Source organism: Gorilla gorilla, chromosome 19 (genome assembly GCF_029281585.2).
Source record: "Gorilla gorilla gorilla isolate KB3781 chromosome 19, NHGRI_mGorGor1-v2.1_pri, whole genome shotgun sequence".
Lineage (NCBI taxonomy): Eukaryota > Metazoa > Chordata > Mammalia > Primates > Hominidae > Gorilla > Gorilla gorilla.
In genome coordinates, this window is record NC_073243.2 from 3,407,309 (window position 1) to 3,422,260 (window position 14,952).

Genomic DNA, 14,952 nt, shown 5'->3' on the forward strand with positions numbered 1-14,952 from the left:
GAACATGGAAATATCTACACTGCCATGTGTATGAACATGGAAATATCTACACAGCCATCTTTATGAACATGGAAATATCTTCACCGCCATCTGTATGAACACGGATATATCTACACCGTCATCTGGATGAACGTGGAAATATCTACACCGCCATCTGCATGAACAAGGAAATATCTACACAGCTATCTGCATATACATGGAAATATCCACACAGATTTCTCTTTAAATATGGAAATAAGTACAGCGCTATCTGTATAAACTTCGAAATATCTACACCGCCATCTGTATGAACATGGAAATATCTACACCGCCATCTGTACGATCATAGACATATCTACACCGCCATCTGTATTAAGATGGAAATATCTACACCGCTATCTGTATAAACATGGAAATCTCTGCCTAACTATCTGTATAAACATGGAAATATCCGCACCGCTATCTGTATAAACATGGAAATATCTACACCGCTATCTGCATAAACATGGAAATATCCACACCGCTATCTGTGTAAACATGGAAATGTCTACACCGCTATCTGTGTAAACATGGAAATATCTACACCGCCATCTGTGTAAACATGTAAATATCTACACCGCCATCTCTAAAAACATGGAAATATCTACACCGCCATCTGTATGAACATGTAAATATCTACACCGCCATCCCTATGAACATGGAAATATCTACACCGCTATCTGTATGAACATGGAAGTATCTACACCGCTATCTGTATGAACATGGAAATATCTACACCGCTATCTGTATGAACATGCAAATATCTACACAGCTATCTGTATATCAATGGAAATATCTACACCGCTATCTCTATAAACATGGAAATATCTACATTGCTATCTGTATAAACATGGAAATATCTACACCGCCATCTCTATGAACATGGAAATAACTACACCGCCATTTGTATGAACACGGAAATATCTACACCGCCATCTGTATGAACATAGAAATATCTACACCGCCATTTGTATGAACATGGAAATATCTACACTGCCATTTGTATGAACATGGAAATATCTTCACCGCCATCTGTATGAACATGGATATATCTACACCGGCATCTGGATGAACATGGAAATATCTACACCGCTAACTGTATGAACATGGAAATATCTACACCGCAATCTGTGTGAACATGGAAATATCTACAACGTTATCTGTATGAACATGGAAATATCTACACCGCTATGTGTATGAACATGGAAATATCTACACCGCTATCTGTATGAACCTGGAAATATCTACACCGCTATGTGTATGAACATGCAAATATCTACACAACTATCTGTATATCAATGGAAATATCCACACTGATATCTCTATCAACATGGAAATAACTACACAGCTATCTGTAAAAACATGGGAATATCTACACCGCCACCTGTATGAATATGGAAATATCTACACTGCCATCTGTACGAACATGGAAATATCTACACCGCTATCTGTATGAACATGGAAATATCTACACCGTTATCTGTATGAACATGCAAATATCTACACAGCTATCTGCATATCAATGGAAATATCTGCACCGCTATCTCTATAAACATGGAAATATCTACATTGCTATCTGTATAAACATGGAAATAGCTACACCGCCATCTCTATGAACATGGAAATATCTACACCGCCATCTGTATGAACATAGAAATATCCACACCGCCATTTGTATGAACATGGAAATATCTACACCGCCATCTGTATGAACATGGAAATATCTACACCATTAACAGTATGAACATGGAAATATCTACACCGCTATCTGTATGAACATGCAAATATCTACACAGCTATCTGTATATCAATGTAAATATCTACACTGCTATCTCTATTAACATGGAAATAACTACACTGCTATCTGTATAAACATGGAAATATCTACATCGCCATCTCTATGAACATGGAAATATCTACACCGCCATTTGTATGAACATGGAAATATCTACATCGCCATCTCTATGAACATGGAAATATCTACACCGCCATCTGTACGAACATGGACATATCTACACCGCCATCTGTATTAAGATGGAAATATCTACACCGCTATCTGTATAAACATGGAAATATCTGCCCAACTATCTGTATAAACATGGAAATATCCTCACTGATATCTGTATAAACATGGAAATATCTCCACCGCCATCTGGGTAAACATGAAAATATCTACACCGCCATCTCTAAAAACATGGAAATATCTACACCGCCATCTGTATGAACATGGAAATATCTACACCGCCATCTCTATAAACGTGGAAATATCTACAACGCTATCTGTATGAACTTGGAATTATCTACACTGCTATCTGTATAAAATTGAAATTATCTACACCACTATCTCTATAAACATGGAAATATCTTCACCGCTATCTGTATAAACATGGAAATATCTACAACGCCGTCTCTATAAACTTGGAAATAACTACACCACTATCTCTATAAACATGGAAATTTCTAGACCACCATCTCTATAAACATGGAAATATCTACACCACCATCTGTATAAACATGGAAATATCTATACCGCTATCTGCATAAACATGGAAATATCTACACCGTCATCTCTTTGAACATGGAAATATTTACACCGCCATCTGTACGAACATGGAAATATCTATAATGCCATCTGTATGAACACGTAAATATCTACACCGCCATCTGTATGAACATGGAAATATCGTCACCGCTAACTGTATGAACATGGAAATATCTACACCGCTATCTGTATGAACATGGAAAAATCTACACCGTTATCTGTATGAACATGGAAATATCTACACCGCAATCTGTATGAACATGGAAATATCTACACCTCTATCTGTATGAACATGGAAATATCTACACCGCTATCTGTATGAACATGCTAATATCTACACAGCTATATGTATATCAATGGAAATATCTACACTGCTATCTCTATAAACATGGAAATAACTACACCGCCACCTGTATGAACATGGAAATATCTACACTGTCATCCGTACGAACATGGAAATATCTACACCGCCATCTGTATGAACATGTAAATATCTACACTGCCATCTGTATGAACATGGAAATATCTACACCGCTGACTGTATGAACATGGAAATATCTAAACTGCTATCTGTATGAACATGGAAATATCTACACCGCTATCTGTAAAACATGGAAATATCTACACCGCTATCTGTATGAACATGGAAATATCTACACCGCTATCTGTATGAACATGGAAATATCTACACCGCTATCTGTATGAACATGCAAATACCTACACAGCTATCTGTATATCAATGGAAATATCTACAGCGCTATCTCTATAAACATGGAAATATCTACATTGCTATCTGTATAAACATGGAAATATCAACACCGCCATCTCTATGAACATGGAAATAACTACACCGCCATTTGTATGAACACGGAAATATCTACACCGCCATCTGTATGAACATAGAAATATCTACACAGCCATTTGTATGAACATGGAAATATCTACTCCGCCATGTGTATGAACATGGAAATATCTACACAGCCATCTTTATGAACATGGAAATATCTTCACCGCCATCTGTATGAACACGGATATATCTACACCGTCATCTGGATGAACGTGGAAATATCTACACCGCCATCTGCATGAACAAGGAAATATCTACACAGCTATCTGCATATACATGGAAATATCCACACAGATTTCTCTTTAAATATGGAAATAAGTACAGCGCTATCTGTATAAACTTCGAAATATCTACAGCGCCATCTGTATGAACATGGAAATATCTACACCGCCATCTGTACGATCATAGACATATCTACACCGCCATCTGTATTAAGATGGAAATATCTACACCGCTATCTGTATAAACATGGAAATCTCTGCCTAACTATCTGTATAAACATGGAAATATCCGCACCGCTATCTGTATAAACATGGAAATATCTACACCGCTATCTGCATAAACATGGAAATATCCACACCGCTATCTGTGTAAACATGGAAATGTCTACACCGCTATCTGTGTAAACATGGAAATATCTACACCGCCATCTGTGTAAACATGAAAATATCTACACCGCCATCTCTAAAAACATGGAAATATCTACACCGCCATCTGTATGAACATGGAAATATCTACACCACCATCTCTATAAACGTGGAAATATCTTCACCGCTATCTGTATGAAGTTGGAAATATCTACACTGCTATCAGTATAAAATTGAAATTATCTACACAACTATCTCTATAAACATGGAAATATCTACACTGCTATCTGTATAAACATGGAAATATCTACACCGCTATCTGTATAAACATGGAAATACCTTCACCGCTATCTGTATAAACATGGAAATATCTACAACGCTGTCTCTATAAACTAGGAAATAACTACACCACTATCTCTATAAACATGGAAATATCTAGACCGCCATCTCTATAAACATGGAAATATCTACACCGCTATCTGTATGAACATGGAAATATCTACACCGCTATCTGTAAAACATGGAAATATCTACACCGCTATCTGTATGAACATGGAAATATCTACACCGCAATCTGTATGAACATGGAAATATCTACACCTCTATCTGTATGAACATGGAAATATCTACACCGCTATCTGTATGAACATGCAAATATCTACACAGCTATATGTATATCAATGGAAATATCTACATTGCTATCTCTATAAACATTGAAATAACTGCACTGCTATCTGTATAAACATGGAAATATCTACACCGCCACCTGTACGAACATGGAAATATCTACACTGCCATCCGTACGAACATGGAAATATCTACACCGCCATCTGTATGAACATGTAAATATCTACACAGCTATCTGTATATCAATGGAAATATCTACACTGATATCTCTATAAACATGGAAATAACTACACTGCTATCTGTATGAACATGGAAATATCTACACCACCACCTGTATGAACATGGAAATATCTACACTGCCATCCGTACGAACATGGAAATATCTACACCGCCATCTGTATGAACATGTAAATATCTACACCGACATCTGTATGAACATGGAAATATCTACACCGCTAACTGTATGAACATGGAAATATCTACACCGCTATCTGTATGAACATGGAAATATCTACACCGCTATCTGTAAAACATGGAAATATCTACACCGCTATCTGTATGAACATGGAAATATCTACACCGCTATCTGTATGAACATGGAAATATCTACACCGTTATCTGTATGAACATGCAAATATCTACACAGCTATCTGCATATCAATGGAAATATCTGCACCGCTATCTCTATAAACATGGAAATATCTACATTGCTATCTGTATAAACATGGAAATAGCTACACCGCCATCTCTATGAACATGGAAATATCTACACCGCCATCTGTATGAACATAGAAATATCCACACCGCCATTTGTATGAACATGGAAATATCTACACCGCCATCTGTATGAACATGGAAATATCTACACCATTAACAGTATGAACATGGAAATATCTACACCGCTATCTGTATGAACATGCAAATATCTACACAGCTATCTGTATATCAATGTAAATATCTACACTGCTATCTCTATTAACATGGAAATAACTACACTGCTATCTGTATAAACATGGAAATATCTACATCGCCATCTCTATGAACATGGAAATATCTACACCGCCATTTGTATGAACATGGAAATATCTACATCGCCATCTCTATGAACATGGAAATATCTACACCGCCATCTGTACGAACATGGACATATCTACGCCGCCATCTGTATTAAGATGGAAATATCTACACCGCTATCTGTATAAACATGGAAATATCTGCCCAACTATCTGTATAAACATGGAAATATCCTCACTGCTATCTGTATAAACATGGAAATATCTCCACCGCCATCTGGGTAAACATGAAAATATCTACACCGCCATCTCTAAAAACATGGAAATATCTACACCGCCATCTGTATGAACATGGAAATATCTACACCGCCATCTCTATAAACGTGGAAATATCTACAACGCTATCTGTATGAACTTGGAATTATCTACACTGCTATCTGTATAAAATTGAAATTATCTACACCACTATCTCTATAAACATGGAAATATCTTCACCGCTATCTGTATAAACATGGAAATATCTACAACGCCGTCTCTATAAACTTGGAAATAACTACACCACTATCTCTATAAACATGGAAATTTCTAGACCACCATCTCTATAAACATGGAAATATCTACACCACCATCTGTATAAACATGGAAATATCTATACCGCTATTTGCATAAACATGGAAATATCTACACCGTCATCTCTTTGAACATGGAAATATCTACACCGCCATCTGTACGAACATGGAAATATCTACAATGCCATCTGTATGAACACGTAAATATCTACACCGCCATCTGTATGAACATGGAAATATCGTCACCGCTAACTGTATGAACATGGAAATATCTACACCGCTATCTGTATGAACATGGAAAAATCTACACCGTTATCTGTATGAACATGGAAATATCTACACCGCAATCTGTATGAACATGGAAATATCTACACCTCTATCTGTATGAACATGGAAATATCTACACCGCTATCTGTATGAACATGCTAATATCTACACAGCTATATGTATATCAATGGAAATATCTACACTGCTATCTCTATAAACATGGAAATAACTACACCGCCACCTGTATGAACATGGAAATATCTACACTGTCATCCATACGAACATGGAAATATCTACACCGCCATCTGTATGAACATGTAAATATCTACACTGCCATCTGTATGAACATGGAAATATCTACACCGCTAACTGTATGAACATGGAAATATCTAAACTGCTATCTGTATGAACATGGAAATATCTACACCGCTATCTGTAAAACATGGAAATATCTACACCGCTATCTGTATGAACATGGAAATATCTACACCGCTATCTGTATGAACATGGAAATATCTACACCGCTATCTGTATGAACATGCAAATACCTACACAGCTATCTGTATATCAATGGAAATATCTACAGCGCTATCTCTATAAACATGGAAATATCTACATTGCTATCTGTATAAACATGGAAATATCAACACCGCCATCTCTATGAACATGGAAATAACTACACCGCCATTTGTATGAACACGGAAATATCTACACCGCCATCTGTATGAACATAGAAATATCTACACCGCCATTTGTATGAACATGGAAATATCGACACCGCCATCTGTATGAACATGGAAATATCTTCACCGCCATCTGTATGAACATGGATATATCTACACCGGCATCTGGATGAACATGGAAATATCTACACCGCTATCTACATGAACATGGAAATATCTACACCGCTAACTGTATGAACATGGAAATATCTACACCGCTATCTGTTTGAACATGGAAATATCTACACCGCTATCTGTATGAACATGGAAATATCTACACCGTTATCTGTATGAACATGGAAATATCTACACCGCTATGTGTATGAACATGGAAATATCTACACCGCTATCAGTATTAACATGGAAATATCTACACCGCTATCTGCAGGAACATGCAAATATCTACACAGCTATCTGTATATCAATGGAAATATCTACACTGCTATCTCTATAAACATGGAAATAACTACACTGCTATCTGTATAAACATGGAAATATCTACACCGCCATCTCTATGAACATGGAAATATCTACACCGCCAATTGTATGAACATGGAAATATCTACACCGCCATCTCTATGAACATGGAAATATCTACACCGCCATGTGTTTGAACATGGAAATATCTACACAGCCATCTTTATGAACATGGAAATATCTTCACCGCCATCTGTATGAACACGGATATATCTACACCGTCATCTGGATGAACGTGGAAATATCTACACCGCCATCTGCATGAACAAGGAAATATCTACACAGCTATCTGCATATACATGGAAATATCCACACAGATTTCTCTTTAAATATGGAAATAAGTACAGCGCTATCTGTATAAACTTCGAAATATCTACAGCGCCATCTGTATGAACATGGAAATATCTACACCGCCATCTGTACGATCATAGACATATCTACACCGCCATCTGTATTAAGATGGAAATATCTACACCGCTATCTGTATAAACATGGAAATCTCTGCCTAACTATCTGTATAAACATGGAAATATCCGCACCGCTATCTGTATAAACATGGAAATATCTACACCGCTATCTGCATAAACATGGAAATATCCACACCGCTATCTGTGTAAACATGGAAATGTCTAAACCGCTATCTGTGTAAACATGGAAATATCTACACCGCCATCTGTGTAAACATGAAAATATCTACACCGCCATCTCTAAAAACATGGAAATATCTACACCGCCATCTGTATGAACATGGAAATATCTACACCACCATCTCTATAAACGTGGAAATATCTACACCGCTATCTGTATGAACTTGGAAATATCTACACTGCTATCAGTATAAAATTGAAATTATCTACACAACTATCTCTATAAACATGGAAATATCTACACTGCTATCTGTATAAACATGGAAATATCTACACCGCTATCTGTATAAACATGGAAATACCTTCACCGCTATCTGTATAAACATGGAAATATCTACAACGCTGTCTCTATAAACTAGGAAATAACTACACCACTATCTCTATAAACATGGAAATATCTAGACCGCCATCTCTATAAACATGGAAATATCTACACCGCTATCTGTATGAACATGGAAATATCTACACCGCTATCTGTAAAACATGGAAATATCTACACCGCTATCTGTATGAACATGGAAATATCTACACCGCAATCTGTATGAACATGGAAATATCTACACCTCTATCTGTATGAACATGGAAATATCTACACCGCTATCTGTATGAACATGCAAATATCTACACAGCTATATGTATATCAATGGAAATATCTACATTGCTATCTCTATAAACATTGAAATAACTGCACTGCTATCTGTATAAACATGGAAATATCTACACCACCACCTGTACGAACATGGAAATATCTACACTGCCATCCATACGAACATGGAAATATCTACACCGCCATCTGTATGAACATGTAAATATCTACACAGCTATCTGTATATCAATGGAAATACCTACACTGCTATCTCTATAAACATGGAAATAACTACACTGCTATCTGTATGAACATGGAAATATCTACACCGCCACCTGTATGAACATGGAAATATCTACACTGCCATCCGTGCGAACATGGAAATATCTACACCGCCATCTGTATGAACATGTAAATATCTACACCGCCATCTGTATGAACATGGAAATATCTACACCGCTAACTGTATGAACATGGAAATATCTACACCGCTATCTGTATGAACATGGAAATATCTACACCGCTATCTGTAAAACATGGAAATATCTACACCGCTATCTGTATGAACATGGAAATATCTACACCGCTATCTGTATGAACATGGAAATATCTACACCGTTATCTGTATGAACATGCAAATATCTACACAGCTATCTGCATATCAATGGAAATATCTGCACCGCTATCTCTATAAACATGGAAATATCTACATTGCTATCTGTATAAACATGGAAATAGCTACACCGCCATCTCTATGAACATGGAAATATCTACACCGCCATCTGTATGAACATAGAAATATCCACACCGCCATTTGTATGAACATGGAAATATCTACACCGCCATCTGTATGAACATGGAAATATCTACACCATTAACAGTATGAACATGGAAATATCTACACCGCTATCTGTATGAACATGCAAATATCTACACAGCTATCTGTATATCATTGTAAATATCTACACTGTTATCTCTATTAACATGGAAATAACTACACTGCTATCTGTATAAACATGGAAATATCTACATCGCCATCTCTATGAACATGGAAATATCTACACCGCCATTTGTATGAACATGGAAATATCTACATCGCCATCTCTATGAACATGGAAATATCTACACCGCCATCTGTACGAACATGGACATATCTACACCGCCATCTGTATTAAGATGGAAATATCTACACCGCTATCTGTATAAACATGGAAATATCTGCCCAACTATCTGTATAAACATGGAAATATCCTCACTGCTATCTGTATAAACATGGAAATATCTCCACCGCCATCTGGGTAAACATGAAAATATCTACACCGCCATCTCTAAAAACATGGAAATATCTACACCGCCATCTGTATGAACATGGAAATATCTACACCGCCATCTCTATAAACGTGGAAATATCTACAACGCTATCTGTATGAACTTGGAATTATCTACACTGCTATCTGTATAAAATTGAAATTATCTACACCACTATCTCTATAAACATGGAAATATCTTCACCGCTATCTGTATAAACATGGAAATATCTACAACGCCGTCTCTATAAACTTGGAAATAACTACACCACTATCTCTATAAACATGGAAATTTCTAGACCACCATCTCTATAAACATGGAAATATCTACACCACCATCTGTATAAACATGGAAATATCTATACCGCTATCTGCATAAACATGGAAATATCTACACCGTCATCTCTTTGAACATGGAAATATCTACACCGCCATCTGTACGAACATGGAAATATCTACAATGCCATCTGTATGAACACGTAAATATCTACACCGCCATCTGTATGAACATGGAAATATCGTCACCGCTAACTGTATGAACATGGAAATATCTACACCGCTATCTGTATGAACATGGAAAAATCTACACCGTTATCTGTATGAACATGGAAATATCTACACCGCAATCTGTATGAACATGGAAATATCTACACCTCTATCTGTATGAACATGGAAATATCTACACCGCTATCTGTATGAACATGCTAATATCTACACAGCTATATGTATATCAATGGAAATATCTACACTGCTATCTCTATAAACATGGAAATAACTACACCGCCACCTGTATGAACATGGAAATATCTACACTGCCATATGTATGAACATGGAAATATCTACACCGCTAACTGTATGAACATGGAAATATCTAAACTGCTATCTGTATGAACATGGAAATATCTACACTGCTATCTGTAAAACATGGAAATATCTACACCGCTATCTGTATGAACATTGAAATATCTACACCGCTATCTGTATGAACATGGAAATATCTACACCGCTATCTGTATGAACATGCAAATACCTACACAGCTATCTGTATATCAATGGAAATATCTACAACGCTATCTCTATAAACATGGAAATATCTACATTGCTATCTGTATAAACATGGAAATATCAACACCACCATCTCTATGAACATGGAAATAACTACACCGCCATTTGTATGAACACGGAAATATCTACACCGCCATCTGTATGAACATAGAAATATCTACACCGCCATTTGTATGAACATGGAAATATCTACACCGCCATCTGTATGAACATGGAAATATCTTCACCGCCATCTGTATGAACATGGATATATCTACACCGGCATCTGGATGAACATGGAAATATCTACACCGCTATCTACATGAACATGGAAATATCTACACCGCTAACTATATGAACATGGAAATATCTACACCGCTATCTGTGTGAACATGGAAATATCTACACCGCTATCTGTATGAACATGGAAATATCTACACCGTTATCTGTATGAACATGGAAATATCTACACCGCTATGTGTATGAACATGGAAATATCTACACCGCTATCGGTATTAACATGGAAATATATACACCGCTATCTGCAGGAACATGCAAATATCTACACAGCTATCTGTATATCAATGGAAATATCTACACTGCTATCTCTATAAACATGGAAATAACTACACTGCTATCTGTATAAACATGCAAATATCTACACCGCCATCTCTATGAACATGGAAATATCTACACCGCCAATTGTATGAACATGGAAATATCTACACCGCCATCTCTATGAACATGGAAATATCTACACCGCCATGTGTATGAACATGGAAATATCTACACAGTCATCTTTATGAACATGGAAATATCTTCACCGCCATCTGTATGAACACGGATATATCTACACCGTCATCTGGATGAACGTGGAAATATCTACACCGCCATCTGCATGAACAAGGAAATATCTACACAGCTATCTGCATATACATGGAAATATCCACACAGATTTCTCTTTAAATATGGAAATAAGTACAGCGCTATCTGTATAAACTTCGAAATATCTACTCCGCCATCTGTATGAACATGGAAATATCTACACCGCCATCTGTACGATCATAGACATATCTACACCGCCATCTGTATTAAGATGGAAATATCTACACCGCTATCTGTATAAACATGGAAATCTCTGCCTAACTATCTGTATAAACATGGAAATATCCGCACCGCTATCTGTATAAACATGGAAATATCTACACCGCTATCTGCATAAACATGGAAATATCCACACCGCTATCTGTGTAAACATGGAAATGTCTACACCGCCATCTGTGTAAACATGGAAATATCTACACCGCCATCTGTGTAAACATGAAAATATCTACACCGCCATCTCTAAAAACATGGAAATATCTACACCGCCATCTGTATGAACATGTAAATATCTACACCGCCATCCCTATGAACATGGAAATATCTACACCGCTATCTGTATGAACATGGAAATATCTACACCGCTATCTGTATGAACATGGAAATATCTACACCGCTATCTGTAAAACATGGAAATATCTACACCGCTATCTGTATGAACATGGAAATATCTATACCGCTATCTGTATGAAAATGGAAATATCTACACCGCTATCTGTATGAACATGCAAATATCTACACAGCTATCTGTATATCAATGGAAATATCTACACCGCTATCTCTATAAACATGGAAATATCTACATTGCTATCTGTATAAACATGGAAATATCTACACCGCCATCTCTATGAACATGGAAATATCTACACTGCCATTTGTATGAACACGGAAATACCTACACCGCCATCTGTATGAACATAGAAATATCTACACCGCCATTTGTATGAACATGGAAATATCTACACTGCCATCTGTATGAACATGGATATATCTACACCGGCATCTTGATGAACATGGAAATATCTACAACGCTAACTGTATGAACATGGAAATATCTACACCGTAATCTGTGTGAACATGGAAATATCTACAACGATATTTGTATGAACATGGAAATATCTACAACGTTATCTGTATGAACATGGAAATATCTACACCGCTATGTGTATGAACATGGAAATATCTACACCGCTATCTGTATGAACCTGGAAATATCTACACCGCTATGTGTATGAACATGCAAATATCTACACAACTATCTGTATATCAATGGAAATATCCCCACTGATATCTCTATCAACATGGAAATAACTACACAGCTATCTGTAAAAACATGGGAATATCTACACCGCCACCTGTATGAACATGGAAATATCTACACTGCCATCTGTACGAACATGGAAATATCTACACCGCCATCTGTATGAACGTGTGAATGTCTACACCGCCATTTCTATGAACATGGAAATATCTACACCGCCATCTGTATGAACATGGAAATATCTTCACCGCCATCTCTATGAACATGGAAATATATACACCGCCATCGGTATGAACATGGAAATATCTAAACCGCCCTCTATATAAACATGGAAATATCTACACCACCATCTCTATAAACATGTAAATATCTACACCAGCATCTGTAGGGACATGGAAATATCTACACCGCTAACTGTATGAACATGGAAATATCTAAACTGCTATCTGTATGAACATGGAAATATCTACACCGCTATCTGTAAAACATGGAAATATCTACACCGCTATCTGTATGAACATGGAAATATCTACACCGCTATCTGTATGAACATGGAAATATCTACACCGCTATCTGTATGACCATGCAAATACCTACACAGCTATCTGTATATCAATGGAAATATCTACAGCGCTATCTCTATAAACATGGAAATATCTACATTGCTATCTGTATAAACATGGAAATATCAACACCGCCATCTCTATGAACATGGAAATAACTACACCTCCATTTGTATGAACACGGAAATATCTACACGGCCATCTGTATGAACATAGAAATATCTACACCGCAATTTGTATGAACATCGAAATATCTACACCGCCATCTGTATGAACATGGAAATATCTTCACCGCCATCTGTATGAACATGGATATATCTACACCGGCATCTGGATGAACATGGAAATATCTACACCGCTATCTACATGAACATGGAAATATCTACACCGCTAACTGTATGAACATGGAAATATCTACACCGCTATCAGTGTGAACATGGAAATATCTACACCGCTATCTGTATGAACATGGAAATATCTACACCGTTATCTGTATGAACATGGAAATATCTACACCGCTATGTGTATGAACATGGAAATATCTACACCGCTATCAGTATTAACATGGAAATATCTACACCGCTATCTGCAGGAACATGCAAATATCTACACAGCTATCTGTATATCAATGGAAATATCTACACTGCTATCTCTATAAACATGGAAATAACTAAACTGCTATCTGTATAAACATGGAAATATCTACACCGCCATCTCTATGAACATGGAAATATCTACACCGCCAATTGTATGAACATGGAAATATCTACACCGCCATCTCTATGAACATGGAAATATCTACACCGCCTTGTGTATGAACATGGAAATATCTACACAGCCATCTTTATGAACATGGAAATATCTTCACCGCCATCTGTATGAACACGGATATATCTACACCGTCATCTGGATGAACGTGGAAATATCTACACCGCCATCTGCATGAACAAGGAAATATCTACACAGCTATCTGCATATACATGGAAATATCCA